This window comes from Acomys minous (genome assembly GCF_964271855.1).
Source record: "Acomys minous genome assembly, chromosome: 2".
NCBI lineage: Eukaryota > Metazoa > Chordata > Mammalia > Rodentia > Muridae > Acomys > Acomys minous.
In genome coordinates, this window is record NC_140484.1 from 98,073,110 (window position 1) to 98,084,887 (window position 11,778).

At 35.7% G+C, this 11,778-nt stretch overlaps 1 long non-coding RNA gene across 1 annotated transcript; it reads right to left on the reverse strand.

Annotated features, from left to right (window-relative positions):
- Positions 1-1,590: 1,590 nt before the first annotated feature.
- On the reverse strand, positions 1,591-9,115 carry LOC311583705. Its single transcript, XR_014774645.1, has 3 exons — positions 9,001-9,115; positions 6,392-6,597; positions 1,591-1,720 (listed from the first exon to the last, which is right to left on the reverse strand). It is a non-coding gene; the product is annotated as an uncharacterized lncRNA (long non-coding RNA).
- Between the last annotated feature and the right edge of the window lie 2,663 nt (positions 9,116-11,778).

Here is an 11,778-nt window from a genome sequence, read left to right on the forward strand (position 1 = left end):
TTAGTTTCCATCCAGATAAGAACTTCTGCTCCCTGTTTTCACCCCATCTCCCCCTTAACCGCCCCCATGTTCCCTTCCTTTCTTCCCAGAGAAGGAGAGACATCCATGGATATCAACCCACCTTGGCCTTGGTGCATCTTCTATTTATGCTAGACAGGGTGGTCCACTTAAGGGAAGGGGAACCAGAGGTAGGCAACAGAGTCAGAGAGAGCCTCTGATTCTGCTGTCTCATAAAGACCAAGCCCATATATACATACACATATGGGTTAAGTCTGTCCTAGGGATGATCTCAGTCTCTGTGAGCCCCAGGGTTTCTTATGATATGTATCATCTTCTTCCAGTTTCCATCATATTTCCCTGAAGGGGACTGCTAGATACCTGTGCCCTTGGTTATTACTCATACACTAGGATCTCTTCACCTGTTTACTATATATGCTAAAGCAGTACTTGTATTGATCTCTAAAAAAGCCTCATATCCAAGTGGTCACTGCTTGTTACTGATGTTTTGACCTAAATCTCATTTAAATTTTCTTTAAGTCATATTATTATTGTTTTTGCATGTGAAACACTTAATCATTCATCAATGCAATATATTTTATGATTAAGCTTATCATTGTAAAAAGTAATTGCAGGATTTAAAATTTAATATGCACATTCAGTATTTAATAGTCTATAATAAAATGTACACTATTAGAATATTATTTTGCCTTCAAATGCATAAAGATGATAATGCATATGATTTTAGGTACACATAGTTTTGATTCTGAATATATATGCATATATAATTATAGTTTAAATTTTCAAGGCATTAAAAATACACTTATGTGTTTAATGTAAAGCCATAGCAATGTAATGTTATAATCATTGTTATAGCCATCCATGGGATCACTAAATTCTTCCCTTTCAAGGACAAAAAATTGAACATGTGTTCAAAGAAAGATTAAAACTTGGAGATTTTTGAGGGACCCATGTATCTGTCCATTTTCCTTATTTATTCTGTTTTGATTCTAACCTCATACAATGCCTCTTTTTCTCTTTGTCCTGTACTCCAGTGACTGAAGCCATATTCTCAGGATCAAAGTATCATTTTCCTTTTGTAGTTATGTTCTTACCTATCTTACCCCCTTCTTCCAGAGATTAGCATGAACAGCTATTAGAGTAAGGAGCAGTGGCAACCTGATTAATTTGTGATTAGAGTTGTTAGATTCTAGGAGTTATTATTCTGGAAGAATGGGGAGCTTTAAAGGTGCACTTCTGCAGTCACTTATGGAGGCTATAAAAGAGCAATCTGAGGCCCTTCATTAAGTCCTTTCAATGTCAGAGCTTAAGGTATACAGTTATTCTTTATATCTGTTAGGTAATTATAGATTTGTAATTCATTATTGGAACAGTTAAGTATTTCAAAAGAAACTGGATCTCTTGTGGATACTAGAAAGTTCAAGAGGCACACAGTTTCCTTAGCAATTTTGTCCTCATTCTTCATGGTATAATTCATCCTATATGTTTTGAAACAACGCTGCATGAGGGTTTTGCCAAAATGGAATTTCTAGATGACAAGCAGTGTAAATAAGTGAGAAATACCTTTAAATGCTTCTGTCCAATCAGTGAAATGACTGGTTAAACCTTCAGATTTGGATTGTTTTATTTTAAAGCCCAGAGAAAGTTCATTTCAGTTCTTGAGAATGATGTAATCAGAGTTTGTCTTCAGGTCCATTGATAGCTGTTGAATGAGAGAGAATTATATTGTAAAGTCTTCCTCCATAACTTCTATCACAGAAGAGAAAGAGAAATTTTAGTGAGCATTTCACTTTTAGATTAAAACATTAGTGGTTGGATTTGAATTGCTGTAATGGTGTTATGCACTCCTTCTGGTCTTCATGTAAGGTAACTCACATACAAACAACAATAAAAGTTTCTGTGTGTCACAGTTGTGTATCTTATGTGCAAGTAAATAACAAGAACTAAACATAAGAACCAGGATAGTTAAAGGCATCATATGCTTGGGAAATTTTTCTAGAGATCGGGATGAGAAGAACACAGGTCAAAGTATGGAAAAGATGAGAAAGAAATTGTTCCTGTGAGGAGGAAAGATGATAACAGTGGAAGTAAAGGAAAGAGAATAAATATTTTTAAAGTAACGAATAATTGAAAAAGCAAAAAGTAAAACTTATTTAATTTTTTAAAATTTTTTTCTCCTTTATTAATTTATTCTTGTTACATCACAATGGTTATCCCATCCCTTGTATCTTCCCATTCTTCCCTCCCTCCCATTTTCCCCTTATTCCCCTCCCCTATGACTGTAAACTAAGCACACACATATACAACATGCAAGTGCATGTACACATACATGGATATATAACTTCCACATATTAATTGATTGCATAAATATCCATGGAATAACCTGGTAGATTCTAGCCATCAATATCCATCATAATTTGTTTCCAAGAAGTCTACACTTTGAGCTCTAATTATTCTCTACCTTATTCAACTATTAAGTCACATTTTTCCAAGTGTTTGATTGCTGCTAAAATTTGTTTGCCTAGAAATTCAAATAAAAAAACCAAGCTTGATATTTTATCTCATACTAGTCAGAGTGACAAATGCAAACAACAAGAACAGAATGAAAAAAAAAACTATAGAGGAAGTAATAATTAGGAAAAACTCATTTTCTGTTGGTGACATTGGAAACTTTCTCAGCAAATCCAGAAATTAGTGTAGAAAGTTATCACAAAGCTATAAATAAGTAAATAAAACTCAAGTCCAAGTGAATTAAAGATCTCAACCTAAAACCAGAGACACTAACCCAGTTAGAGGAAAAAGTGGGGAAGAGTCTGGAACACATAGGCACAGGAGACAACTTCCTGAAGAGAACACCAACAGCCCAGGCCTTAACATCAACAATTAATAAATGGGACCTCATGAGGCTGAGAAGCTTCTGTAAGGCAGGTGACACTGTCAAGAGAACAAAGCGACAGCCTACAGACTGGGAAAAGATCTTCACCAACCCTTCCTCTGACAAAGGTCTAATATCCAAAATATATAAAGAACTTAAGAAATTAAACACCACCAAACCAAATAACCCAATAGAGAAATGGGGCACAGAACTAAACAGAGAATTCTCAACAGAGGAATATCAAATGGTTGAGAAACACTTAAAGAAATGCTCAACCTCCCTAGTCATCAGAGAAATGCAAATCAAAACGACACTGAGATTCCATCTTACACCCATCAGAATGGCTAAGATCAATAACTCAACTGACACCACATGCTGGCGAGGGTGTGGAGAAAGAGGAACACTCCTTCATTGCTGGTGGGAATGCAAACTAGTACAACCACTTTCGAAATCTATCTGGTGCTTTCTCAGAAATATGGGAATAGGGCTTCCTTAAGATCCAACTATTTCACTCCTTGGAATTTACCCAGAAGTTGCACTATCACACAACAGGGACATATGCTCAACCATGTTCATAGTGGCCTTATTCATAATAGCCAGAACATGGAAACAACCTACATGTCCCTCAGTAGAAGAATGAATAAATAAACTGTGGTACATCTACACTATGGAATACTACTCAGCTATTAAAAACAAGGAATTTCCAAAATTTGTGGACAAATGGATTGAACTAGAAGTTGTCATAATGAGTGAGTTCACACAGAAGCAAAAAGAGCTAAATGGTATATACTCACTTATATACACTTATATACACTAGTCCAAGGTGTACGTCCCCATGAAAAACTGTACCTACCAGGAAAGTGAGTAAGAGGGGAGGACATCTTATTGAGACTTTAGGTGTGAGAAGCCTGGGAGAATGGGGAAATAGGATCAGCGGTTCCTGGAAAACTACAGGCAAGTCTGGGCCCTGGGGTCCTCTGCAAACTATGGAAACAGCCAAGGAAAATATAGGCAGTAAACCTCGAACCCCTACCCAGACTAGCCGATGGACAGGACATTCTCCACTGTTGAGTGGAGAAGGAGATCTGACTTTCACACAAACTCTGGTGCCCCATATTTGACCATGTCCCTTGGATGGAGATGCCTGGTGGCACTCAGAGGAAGGATAATAGGTCACCAAGGAGAGACTTGATACCCTATGAGCATATACAGGGGGAGGAGGTCCCCCTCAGACACAGACATAGGGGAGGGGAGTAGGGGGGAAGTGGGAGGAAGGGAGGAATAGGAGGATACAAGGGATGGGATAACAATTGAGATGTAATATGAATAAATTAATAAAATATATTTAAAAAAATAAAAAAGAAAGGAAAATAGGGACAACAAGAGGGCTTTAATTAGCAAAGGTGAAATGATGTAAACAAATATGAAGAAAAAGAATAAAATCATAGAAAGCATGTATTAAAACCACAGAAATAATTATACTATTTTCTACCTAAAATACTTATAATAAATAGATGCCATGGTATAGATAATTATATATGTTTCCAATAAAGCTTTTCCTTCTAGGCTGAAGCTGTTCATTTAAAAATGAAAAACCATCCAAGAAGAAAATAAGAAAAGCATAAACAACCCAAACCCAGTGTCAATCCTTTTCAATAAATGTTTATACAAAACATCTTCTGCACCTAAATATTGTAAAAGAGTAATGTGAGTGATTATAAGAGCCAGATAATCAGGCAGTTAACTTTAAAATTGTGTCTTCTAGAAATGCTGCAAGTTATATCCCCAATGTCTTAACACAGAGGTTTCCAAATATTAGCTGATAAAATAACATTAATTTGGCTTAGAAGCTAAAACTGGATGCATTTTTTCTCCATTCCTCAACTTTGTCATTGTTTCCTGCTTCCTCTTTCTCAAAGGTTCCTGACTTTTACAGGGTGTTAATTAAAATGTCTTACAGTTTTCTACACCAGCAGGTTACAGACCCACCAAGGTACCTTCGTTATAACTCTGTCATTACATTAGGGCTGCTGAAAATTTCTTTTCTTACTACAAAGTACAAATAAAGAAAATGATATAAATTAAGAAGGGGAAATTGTTTTAATAGACATGGAATATGAAATAATGCAAGATAGTAAGCACAAATGTAAGAGAGCATTTCAGCTAATGCTATATTTAATTAATCAACAGCAAATGCTTATTCAGTGACGCCTATGACTTTATAGTCACAAGGAATTTTCTAAGTTACCAAAAACCATATGTGAAGTTTGTACAATGGACTGAACATTTCTTCAAAAAAAAAATCTCAAAACAAAACAAAAGAATAAATTTTGATATTATGAATAATTACCCATTACATTATTGCACTTTATGATATATATTGATTTACTCTGTGAAACATACAAGATCTAAAAGTGAGTAGGGATATGAGGTTTATTTCTCCCTAGTGTCCTTGGTGGCAACCCCTGTAAGTATGTTACCCAGCTCCCAGGCAGAGGATATTTCAGGCCAGACCTGTCTTTGTTTATCCATGTCCCATACCCAGAACAATCAGTTTATTCAGAAATAGGAATTTTTAAATCAGGTCTGGAAGGCAATAAGCAACTGTGGCACTAGCCTTTATTGATTTCAAAGCCTCAAATGTTTCTGTGGCTCATACCTAAGTTATGGGGTAACCCATTCCTAGCACTGCCATTCACATCTTATAAATGTTAGTGACTCAACAAATGTCTAGTTTTATGTTTTGCATACACTGTAATATTTGTAGAAAAAAACAATTGGAAGGTTCACTAATGATCTTGGCAGATATAATTTCTGCCTTATCCAATAGTAAGGCTCCCAAGGCTTCTACCTCATGCTTTGTCCTTTGCAGCCTTTGTGACCTAATATTCCTTGGTTACACATGCATGTATATACTCCGAGATTAGCATTATGCTGTTGACATAGAAAAATAAAAACTTTTTACAGTGTATGGGCAGAACAATTGGCAAACTCTGAAGCCATAATCTTATAACCATTAGTTGTAAAAATGGCAGAGGTGAAAAACTTGATGAATAAGTTTTAGTGCCTATTTTCCTGTGTTCTGAGCAAGTTTTAGAAGGTTCATAACCAAGAAGATACTAACATCAAATAAAATAGAGGTATGCTAGGGCATGGGCAGATTCATTTCATTTACATCAATTTTTTCCACATAGCAATATTGAATACAGTAGAATATAGAGGACACACTAATGTGGTTAGACTTGTAAAGTCCTCAGACATTCTCCTTGATCCATTCAAATTCTACACCCTAGAGCTATTCATCAGAGTTATCCTTCATTTCCTCAACAGTGATTAGATCGATGTATATTGCTCCTTTCCATACGGTACTCATAAAACTTTTTCAGAATAGTACCTTATGTTTAGATTACATGTTGTCTAATCTATACAGTTTGGTGTCTCCAGAGTAGAGAAACATTAACTTAGTGGAGAGAGTGACCTTGTAAAGTGCCTGCTTACCTTGCCATTGATCTGTATATCCAGATGATTCTTGGAACTTCTTCACCAATACGATACTCATCCCCATAAGGGATGGCTTTAGGAACTTTGCTGTTGAAGATTCAACTGTTTTCTATATAAGCTTTAACTGTTCAAGTGTTGAACTTTGGAATCATGGTTGTGTAGATAAACATAATATGAAGTTTGGTGAATAATAGGTTGTTTGCCTTGAAAATAGCAGGAATAGACTTGTCTTACTTATTTTGCTTCATCATAGGTGCCTTCTACAAAGTTCATTACTATATACAAAGCATCACAGAATGGCACTAGCATAGACTTTGGCTTCTTTTTTTATACTATCTACAGGAACCAAGCCTCAACAGAACGTTTGTCATTATTGCTTTTTAGTATCCCAGACACACCCTTTCCTTTGCTTGACTTTTCTTATATTCTCTGGATTGCCATATGACTTGAGAGGCAGTCTTTACATTCGAGAGTTAGCCAATTAGATCTGCTAAGAGATTTATAATTTCATAAATATTTTTATGAATATTTATAATTTCATATGATATAATTTTTTATGATATTTATAATTTCATAAATATCATAAGACCCCATAAAAAGTCTTAGCAATCTCAATAAATCCCCATGCTGGTCTAGAAGTCTTGGCTGAATCCAATTCTTTTATAAATCTCTGCATCAGAATATATTATAAGCCCAGTAACATAGGCATTATATATTGTTTGCGTATATATTTTCCAGTCAATGATGACTATTCTGTCTTTAATTTTCTCCAGGATATGGCATCCATGGGCACCTTTTATGGTCATGCGAAGATATCTCTAATGGCTGATATGAAACAGTGCATTAGGGATTTATTCTCATTACATTGCTCCAGTTTGTACAGAATTTGTCTCAATGTGTTTAAAATTCTTCTCTATCTCTGAAATTTTCAATGTTTAGTTATCTTTGATTATAATTGTCTCTGAAACCTGATAATGATTAAGAATCATATATACATGGTGGCTCACTGATTTCCCCTTTCCCTGTGCCCGATTAGGAAATAAGGTTATCTTTTGTTTGTTTTGTATTTTTACAAGTAACTCTTTTCCTCTCTGATCAAGGAGTCCTCAAAATATTATAGATTTCTGTTTTTTATTTTGGGTCTATTGCAGGACCTCTTATGTTTTTTTCCACCTAGAGACTTACAAAATAATCCCAAAACACATTTATTGTCCTTTTTGTTCCAGTTCCACACTATGTCATAGACCCTTTCTTCTGTTGGAATGAAAACAATCAACAAGACAAGGTGGGATAAATTTTCACATTCTGGCACAGCCAAACACTCTGATATATTAGCTTTCCATCTTAGAGGATAATCTTGTGTAATATAGTCATTTATAGATATCCCATGGAAAGAATTAGAATTTTTACAAAAAAACCATCATGGTGTCCCTCTTTCACACAGTTTCTAAATTTCACTAGCAGTCTTCCCCATAGTTGTCAGTATATCCAGAACAATATCTGTTATTAACACATCTCAAGAGCAATGTGGACTCTTTTGATATTAAATACTAACTTTTCCTGATGTGTGAAAGACAAAGTAGATGACAATTATATATACATCCATTAATCAGGATGGCCACCATATACCACAAGTAAAAATACTGCCACCCTATGATTTACACTATATATTCCCTTCCCTAGTTGCTACACATTATTGAATTGTCACTATACACTACATTCTTTTCATACCCATGCTACTATAATTCCTACAAAGAATAAAAACAAACAGCCATTTAAAAATTTCATCAGCAAACTTCCCTTGCTCATTCAACATTGCTTCATTTTCTGTGCCTAAAGGATATATCAATTTTCTTCCCTAACTAACCACTGCTTTTGTTATTACCTCTTAGCTATCTCATGCTTTGATAAAATTATTTTCTTTGGTGAGAGATATAAGTAATACCTAGAACTCCCACTATGGGACCCATGGCAAGACAATTTTACAATTCCAACAAAATTTACTTAGAGTAATCATCTTAGTTAGGATTTCTATTACTGCAAGGAAATGCCATGACCAAAAAGCATGTTGGAAAGGAAACTTATTATTTGGCTTACACCTTCATGTTGCTGTTCCTTATTGGAGGAATTCAGGAAAGGAATTGAAACAAGGTAGGATTCTAGAGGCAGAAGCTGATGCAGAAGCCTTGGGGGTAGGTAAGAATGTTACTGGGTTGTTTCCCCAGAAAGTTCAATTGGATTTCTTATAGAATTCAGGACTACCAGCCCAAGTATGACAGCATAAATAATAAGCTGGGCCCTCCCACATTAATCACTAATTGAGAAAATGATTAACAACATTTCTTCAACTGAGGCTCTTTCTGATCTGGTGACTTTAGCTTGTGCCAACTACACACACACACACACACACACACACACACACACACACACACACAAACACACACACACACACACACACACACACACACACACACACACACACAATCAACCAAGCAACCAACCAAAAAAAAAACAGTTAGTAGAGGAACAAATTCTAAGCTTATTTGGAAACCGCACAGGTGATGGACTACTTTCTGGAGTGTGAAACTTCTAAGACAAAGCCAGACCTGAAAGATGGAGTGTTTGATGCTCCCCACATTCCTGGCTTGTCCTCAGATGAACAAGTTGAAGGTCTTTCTGGGAGACAATTTCCAGTTCTTCCATTTTCACATTTGTATCTTGATCCTGAATATAGGATCAGATAAAAGAAAACATGTTCTTGCAGTTCTCACATACTTTCAAACTTTACAATGTTTCAGACATTGTTGACATCCATCCAGACCATTGTTATTTTCTCATGAGTGTCTAGTTTTAAAAAATAAGTCCCTATTTTATTTTACTACATAACCATGAGACTAAAGGTTGGAAAAAGTATCACCTGAAAGCAGTAAAAGATAGAGTAGAACTTCAAGAAAAATGCTGTGAATCCATACTGAAAGCTGGTATCTTATTAGGGGTGAAGAGAAGACAGGTCTAAAGATCTGCAGGATAGAAGTATTGAGGGCATAGCATATAGCCATCTGGGTGTCTACTTACCACTAGGAAGAAAGTGATTTTTCATGTCTGGATATGGTCTAGGTATATAGGCTAGACTAAAGGTACATAAAGGAATGGTCTAAATTTTAATGGTCATTCTTTAAAAATGGAAAAGAGAATTTAGAATGAAAATTATCCTAAGTACACGGAACTGAACAGTCTGACTTAAATAAAAGTGCTTAATATATTGTGGTTATTCTGGTTCTCTGGATCTTTCAGGACTGAATGGGTGTACCTTCACCAGAGTCACTCCTTTGTTGTTTCTGGTGGATGTTATGAAAATGTTTCATTTATCCAATTTTAGTAACCGTAAATAATCCCTAATTGTTTTTGGACTTTATAAGAGCTGAAGTTAAAAAAAAATAGAGTGTTATGATTGTCTCCTTCCCTTATTTTCTTAAGTGAGTTATCTATGAACCAGTGAATAATCGATGTGTTAATGATTTGCATTAGTACTTTGTTTCTATTCATAGCAGAATGCTGAGCTTGCTTATGTCACAATAAATACAAAAGGAAAACAAAAAGGTAATCACCTTGTTCATTTTGGGGCAGAAAACAAAGCAAGTGCTATGAAGTAAAATGAAATCACATTTTATTGTACTTAAAATATGAAATGGTTGGAGGTGTTAAAAAAAAGTAACCATTAAAGCTGACTGAGGCCTGACTTACCTGTCTAATGTCAGATCTTTCTTGTCCTCTGTTTGTTACTGGTACCAGCTTGTCTATTATGTGTTTTTTAATTGTATAAATTAAGATGGTATTCCAAGTTGTAGACATTTTATTTCTAAAGACACAAGGCAAGCAAAACTGTTAAGTCTCCATGAGAAGAAGTAAATGTGTTTCCACTTGGATTGACTGGTGTATTGCTGCAGGCTGCAGAGAGGACCCAGAGCTTTCTATATCTAGGCAAGGATTCTACCATTGATAGACATATTTATTCTCTACAATTATTTTTCTTACCCTTATCTTTTATTCAGCCACAACATCACAGAAAAAAATCTAGAAGCTATTGTGTTTATCAAGTCCAGTGGATTTATTTGTACACACAATAGGAAAGGAAAGAGCCTATTTTGAATAACTATCCGTCTCTAAAACCATACATAGCATCTGCCAGACAGTTCAAGCTAACAGACCATGCTGCTTTTGAACCATTTACCTCCTTGCAAGGTCATACATCACAATCCAAAAGGAACCCATAGGAAAATAAAAGGACAATTCTCCAACTGTGTATCAGCACTATGATGATAATGCTTTGAGACAGTGTGTTCAGGTCACTTTTCCTAAGACCTCTAAGGAAGTACAAAGAGTGGCTTAGTATTCCTATGTTTTCAGAAATAATGATTAAGTCTCCTCAAGAATGCCAGCCCCCAACAATAGTTTCCAATACAGTGACAGAGCCACTACACCAGTTTAACTCACTTAAGTAACCACCTCTTGAAATTCAGGCCCTGTCCACAATCAAATCTATGAAAAAAAAAATATGACCTATTTGACATATCAGAAAATTTCAAAACTTACAAAACAAAGAAATGTGAAAATCCATTTGAGTGGACAGATTAACCTCAGGTGGATAAACTGAGCTATTTACAGCTCACAGTCCATGAACTGTATGTGAGTTAAGAAGGGATACAGAATAAGAGTGACTGCCCACATTGGCAATTCCCAAGTATATTTATGGGATTTTTGCCCTCTATTACAGAACCCAGGAAAGCATTGCTCCCTTGAACACCAATTCCAAGGTAACTGGATTATTCAGGATAAATCTCCACACCCAGCACTATGAGAGCAAACTTCAGAGGCCTATGAAAAGCTAATCCTCCTCAACTCACCTTCCAATGGAAGCTGGTAATTCCAACTCCTGTTGAAGTTGAAAATTGACTGGTGATTCCAATTGTACAAATCATAGTTTGTATCATTCCCCTCATTCAAAAGAGGCACCTGAGAATGGATGGCAATCACGGCCATAACCAGTCTTTCTTCATGATTGTCAATCAGGTACATAAATTTGAGTAGTGGTCTCCTAAAATCTAGATTAAACACCTAAGAAAGGGAAGTTTTTGTTATCTAGAAAGTAGCTGAACTTATTCCCTCAGAAGTACTGAAGACTTGATTGCAGAGAAAGACAAACTACCAAGGTTTCTATCACTAGTTAGGAATGGGATACCTCTAAGTTTAGGATATTTTAAGTGATCTTTCAATTAGATGTTTAAAAGGCTAATGGATTTTCCCATTCCCTCCCCCCATGTTCCTGTTTAGGCATTTGCTCTGGGATCTTCTCTTTATATTTCCTTGAAATGTATTCCAGGAAT